Raw genomic sequence first — 6,820 nt, forward strand, 5'->3', positions numbered from 1 at the left:
AATAAGAGACAGAGAAGCAGCAGAAACATGCTGGTCAGTGATGCTATCTAGAACACATTTGTCAGCCATTCTGATACGGATATACTTAGCAAGTAAAACATATGCCACCAGCAGAAAAAAAAATGCTGCTCTTCTAATAAGGAAGCAGTTCTAACTGTGGCTGTGACATCAGCTTGCTCCTTGCTAGCTCGTTTCACTCTTGTGAGTTAAAATGTAAAAACAGTGTCAAGAAAGTAAGATGGGGTGGCAGGGGAAGTCTCACTTAAATATGTACTTTGATTTATATTTCCTTCAAACTAAATACATGTTCACATCCCAAGGACTTGCCACAGCTGATCAAATACTTCCAAGTGGTAGCTTCTAAAAAAGAGAGATTGCAGCTATTCCAGTGTGTCTTTGCAAAAGGGAGGGGAGATATCATCACTCTTTTGTTGACCCACTTGTGCACGCACAGGGGAGAAGAGGGCTGTAAGGGATCTCTCCAGTCATCAAGTCCAGCCCCCAGCTACCCCTGGTTATTCCATCACACAGTTCCTTTCATACATTGCACGTAAAAGTAATTGGGGGGTTTGCCCTTCTACTACCACTGGAAGGCTGTTCCAGAAGCTCATTGTTAGAATCACTAAGTAAATCCTCCCACTTCCCATCTTAAATTTATTCATGCCTAACAGAAACCCACTTGTTCTTCTGCCAACGCTAGCATTAATAGCTCATTCCCCCTGCTGGTAGAAATGACTGGCCTCTCGATGCTTACAGCATCTAGGCCCAAGTGATGGGTGAAAATTTCATGAGACTGCAATTGAAAACATTAAGGGTGTTGTCTTCAGCACAGAGATGCCCAGAATAACACAGACTGCATTAGCTTGAGAAGCAGAAGGAATATGGCCGTGCCAGTACAACACATGCTTGAGCTACTAAACCTCACTAGGAAAAGGAACTTACTGGCTACAATTAGTCCTGCTTGGGAGCTGGTTTGATTGACATGGACATGCAGCATTTAAAGGTGTTATAGTTTCTTTCCAGATGTTCACCCCAAAATAAAAATATTCTTCCTCCAGCAATTTGCAGGTTCTGGGGCTGCTGCTTAGGTAAGAGACTTTTACGCGTTCAGCAGAGACCTGTGCTGCTGCTGCTGCCATCACCGCTGTCATGCTATGCTATAAAAGGTAGGTAAAAATGCTGAGAAGCAGCAATGTTAGTCAGATGGGGAAAATCCTGACGTTTCCATAAAAAATAGGGAAAAAAAAAAAAGAAACTGCTATATCCAATTAGGCATCCTGCCTTTTCTTTGTAGACAAACTTGGACCAGTTTCCCTATTCCTTCCCTAATTAGGCATAAGGATGAATCAGACACGAAACATGCTATCCTGAAAGATTCCTATTTGAGGATGTATCTAGGATTTGGCACTGATTCCTCTAGAGAGCCTAAAACATTTAACCAGCAGTTTCCTAGAGAGATTGTCTGAATTTTTACGAAAAAATCAGTGCAAAGTAGAATCAAAGTGTTGCACTGAAGTCCTAGGGTGTCCCTGACACATTACAGTTACTAAAATATATTTTTTGTCACATAAATAACTTTCAGTGTCAGATGTGGATCACAGATTTGTGTGTTATCATCCCCACCACAAAAGACCTTCTAAACTAATTTCCTTACAAGTTTGATATACGACCAAAGAAAGTCTTTCAGCTTCTCCCCACCAATCAGTCTGGACCTATGGATTCCCAGATTTTTAAAGAGGTCAGTCACAGATTTGGTGATTCTCACGACCCTTCTGTCAGAGACAGCATCTGGTAATGTCAACATAGTTGTTTTGTAACATTGCATCAAAATTATGCACAGATCCCAGTGAATGCTTTGCATAATTTCTGCTTCTAATTCCTTGAGCAGATTCTTGCTTCCTAAGGAAACTCCAGTAAATTTTCAATCTCCCAAAGCAAAGAAAGAGTAATGGCCCAGTAATATTTTACTAGTTTACTAGACTCGAATTGCCAGTGCCATAATGCAGCAGATCCTTCAGGGGATTACTTCTTCTGCTTTGTCAGCTTGGTACAAAGGCAAATAAGACCCAAACAGTCTTTCCTGATGTAGTACGTATGCCTCAGTCTTCTTGCTGATTTTCTGGACACAAATCTCTAGAGCACAAAAAAAAACCCAAGTCCTCACAACCATGGAAGTGGATAGTCCTCTCTCACACCCACAGGAGCCACACACAGCCTGACCATGTGGATTGTCATGTCGAGAACCCACAGTTGGGGGATGTGAAATTATGCCCTTTACCCCGCTGCTTCCATTCTTCGTTTCGCCCACACGAACTTACACTTAGTCACCCTTCAAAGATCTTATTATTTCTCTACATATGTTCCCCATGATTTCCTGGAGTTGCTTATCCCACTAGTTAACTATAAGTTTAAACACACATTATTATTTGTTGTTGCTATGGTAATGTAGCATTTTTTCAAAGACTTCCTTGGAAATTAAAGCAGCGATATTTTATCCTGCATGGAGTATCTTTGTAGCATCCATGATTGAAAAAGTGCTAGTTTTCCTATACTACCCCCCCAAGAACATGTTTATTATTCAAAACCCATACTTCAAAAAAAAACCCTTTTCTATTATTACTTACAAAACTGCTTCTTATGGGGAATTAATTTGTTTTTCTCTCTTAAATTCCATCCATATCTTATGGCTAAGAAATGCTCCAACTTTAACCATCTTTCAGTTTCTCATCCTCTTCATCCTGCTTTTTACATGTGGGCACCAGAAGCTGCATAAATAAAGGAGGAGATCACTTCCTTTCTCAAGACTGTTGCCTTGAGAAACCAAGGGCTTCAATGCATAATGATGTCAGAACAGTTTCTTGCTGCAGACAAGCTACAGTGGCGTGGCAAAGTTATCTGTATGCATACATGCACCAACTACCACTGGAAGTGAGACATCACCAAAAGCAGTTCACACCTCCAATGAAGGTTTAGTTGCACCAAGTACGCTATCACAGTTAAAGAATTTCACATAAATATTAAGAAAACCGTAGGAATGCATTAACATGCAGCAGAAAATATTTGCTTATTGTAAGCAACTCCAGAAAATTAGCTGCTCCTACCTGTAGCTGAAAGGGACCAGTTTGCTGACAATCAAAGCGTTGCAAGCAGCAAGTGCCTAAACAAGAACCAAAATCAAAAGAAATCTCACCTCTGATTAAATTGGGTTTCAGAGCAAACCCTCTTTCCATAACGAATGCATACACAAAACTTGGATCATGGGTCTGCAAAATAAAGAATTATTTTTAATTTTTTTTACTGTTCTCATGTGATAAAAACTGCATGTGGAGCTTGGAGTACAAAAGAATTTCTTAAATAAACAAACAAATACACTTCAACTGGTAGAGCTCGGTGCACTGAAGCACTAAACAGCAGAGGAACATGCCCAAAAGTACGAAGCAGATTAACTGCACAGTCCAAAGGATGATCTGACCCCTGCAGGCCAAAAGCAGTTCAAGGCCCTTCCCACTGGGCAGTGTTTTCCTGCATTTATTTTTTGTATTATTTTAGCCACATCCCAAAATTTACATTGCTCTCCGACACAGATGCATAATCAATGAATCTTCCATTTAGCAAATGGTAAGAAATCCTGCTGAGCACAAACTGTCTCTTTTTCCTCATTCTGCCTATAGATAAATTGACTTTTCTTGTAGAAGAGAAAACTGCTTCTAAACAGGCACAGCTATCCATTGATTCGGCAACCGTTTAAGCAATACAACAGTCTTTCACAATGTTACACCACCTACAATCTTTATGGGGGAAATAACAATACCTGAACGGATATAGACAAGGAGCATCACTTAAAAAAAATAAATAATCATGCTTAGAATGAAAGCGATGCAATCAGAGTTATATAATCTCTTTTGCATTATTTTGCATTCATACAGCCACAAGAAACCCATGCAGTTCTATTTCTGCTTTAGGAAGGCTGGCCACTCAACAGCGCAATTCAAAATGTCAACCTGTTTTATGATGGCTAAAGAATCACCCTACTTGCTTGGCCCCAATTGTTTTAAACTTGACTTTCCCACTCTGCAGCACAGTGCAGTACCCAGACCAGTGTGAAGCTGCACTGGTTACCACCCAGGAGCTTGAACCCTCTCCCTGGTTTCCAGGTGTGGCTACCGACTAAGACATTCAGCCTTTTCACATGACCTTGGATTCTCTGTGGGTCCTATCTTCAGCAGTACAGAAACCCTAAATCTGCCTTCATTGCTTTTTTAAGCGTTCCTTTTAGAGAGGCAAATCGCCAGGCAGAGCTCACACCGTACCTCCTCTTTGCTGCTGGGCTACAGGGAAAGGTGCCTTGTATTTATTAATTCCTAGTGCCAGAGCAGCCCTTACAGATGTGGCCGTATGGTAACAGCCCTTAGTCTAGGCTTCGATAAGTACATGAATAGGTTTAAAGTGATATTTAAATGCTGGTTTTTAGAACCCTTTTTGGTCCCAGACATATGTGTAAAGGCAACGAGCTGCAGAGCCAAAACTAGAAACCGTACTGGAAGCACTAATGTGCTTATCCAGTCAGGGTATAAAATGTTATTTGGCTTATACGAGCTGTCATGCAGCTGAACTGCAGAGCTCAAATTTAAAATATTCATGATCATCCTCGCAATCTTTCCCCCCTCCCCTCTCCAAGAGGGCAACGAAGACACAGTCTTACATTCTCAGATGTAACTATTTGTTTTACAGAGGGAACATCTTTTGTTGGGCTGCCAAGCCTGAGTCATCCCTACAGACTCATTTCTAGAAGAAGCGTGCACATAGGACTGACAGCTGATCACAAGCTACCTCCTAACTTCCATAAAGATCTTATAGGTTTTAAAGCAACCTAGTAAAATTAAGACACAGTAACCTTCCCTTTATAGTGGCAAACATTAATAAAACTCTCAGTTGATATAGTTATGAAGACTTCTTTATTCATAAAACTAGGTCACTGAGGAAATACCGTGCTCACACAGCAGGGGAAAGCTTTCTGAGCGTGCAGAAAGCATATTTCCCAGCTTGCTACTGCGGCTTGGACTGCCACCTTTGCCTCTCAGCAGTTCCCACCACGATTCTGGCGCTGGACCTTGCAGGGCTCCCAGCAGCAGCGACGTAGGCCAGGAGCGATGGACCCCAAGATCTTCTCCACCAGTATCACCGCGAGCAGAAACAGGACCTTCTAGCACCAAGTGAAGAGTCAGCATGGAGACTTTAGCAGCTGTTATGTTAGAGTATTAAGATGGCAAATACCAGGTGCTAACAACTTTAATTTCTAAAAAGCAGAGTTACAGGGTAAATTATAATCTTGCCTTTGGGATTTTTTTGGCTGATGCCACCATATTAGCTGGAACAGGTCAGTATTGCCCATGTAACCCATGTAACAGGCAGGGAGGTCCTTCCAGCTGGCTTACCGCCACAGAGGATGTTGGAAGAGCACACAACTGCTGTCTCTCCATGTGCCATCCGCCTTCTGGGGACAGGCTGGGGCAGTGATGGGGGAGCTTGTTTCATGAGCGTCATTTCCTGAGTAAGTCCCTGTGTAAAAGGCTCCAAGAGTGTGCAGGGAAAAGAGCTAAGCAACATGCCCAAGACCTGCAGCGTTTGGGCCTGATGGCCTTTACTGGAACTTCAAGGACAAGGAGGCCCCCGGGTGACTGGCTCCCTTCCACCAGCCAGGAGCCTCCCCATCACACACTCACAGGTAGGTACGTGCGTCAGGCACTGAGCTCCTTCTCCATCTCCGCTGCCATCTCCAGGCCCTTCTTTGGAGGAAACCTCAATGCCCAGTGAAGACACTGGTCAGCGTCTCTCCAGATTCCCTGGCTCCCTGCTGCCAGCCAGATCAGGCACCAGCAGCCCCCACGGCAGACGTCCTGCTGCAGCCTGGTCACCTTTCACACTCACTGCCCTGCCGAGTGGTGGGACAGGGGCAGAGCCCCTCGGTGGCAGTAGCAATCGGGTAAGGGCAGCCAAGGCCTCTGGGGGTGCCAGGGCAAGCGCTGTATCCTTTTGTCTTTCCCATCCCTTGGCTTCCCATCATGTTGCTGTTGGAATTGAGGCACCTGCAACTTTGGGTCAGCATTAGGGTTGCCTCTCTCTTTGAACAGCTCTGGAAGTGTGGGACCTCTCTGGATTGCTTTCATGTGGAGCATCCTGGGTTTCATCAAGCAATTTGTTAGGCAAGTGGCATTTTTCCTGGCCTCTTTCTGGCTCCTCTGCTGTGATGCTACGTTGTCACTTCAATGGAACTGCAAATAATGAGACAAGAAGTGCCAAGTGCTCATCCAGTGACCCTCATACCGTGTCTTTCACGGGTCTCAGATGGCTGTGTCGGGAGGAAACACTGAGAGATCCTTTACTGCTTCCCCTGAAAACTGATTCTCTTTTGATGGAAGCAGCTGTAATCTCTTCCTACTTACCCTGCCAAACCCAGCCTCCACCCAGCACAAATCCCTGGTGGGATTTGAATTAGGCAGACAGCAAGCCCTGTTACTTTTCCAATTGACTTTTGGAGATATTAGAGGTTTCTTACATTTTTTCATTTTTATGATAAAGATGTCCTCAAGGAATTTTCATGCGGATCTTTCTATTACCTTCTCCAGCAGACATTTCTGCCCCAATATGAAAGGCGCCTGAATATCTAGAAGGCTCTTTGCCCAAGGCACATAGTAATTAGCATACCTTGTGCCAGGAGGGAGAGTATTAGACTCTCTTCAGCCATCTGCTGAATGTGCTTGCCAGTGTCAGAGGAACATTTTGCTATATAACTGCACAAAGCATATATCCATATACAACT

Source organism: Larus michahellis, chromosome 7, assembly GCF_964199755.1.
Source record: "Larus michahellis chromosome 7, bLarMic1.1, whole genome shotgun sequence".
Taxonomy (NCBI): Eukaryota; Metazoa; Chordata; class Aves; order Charadriiformes; family Laridae; genus Larus; species Larus michahellis.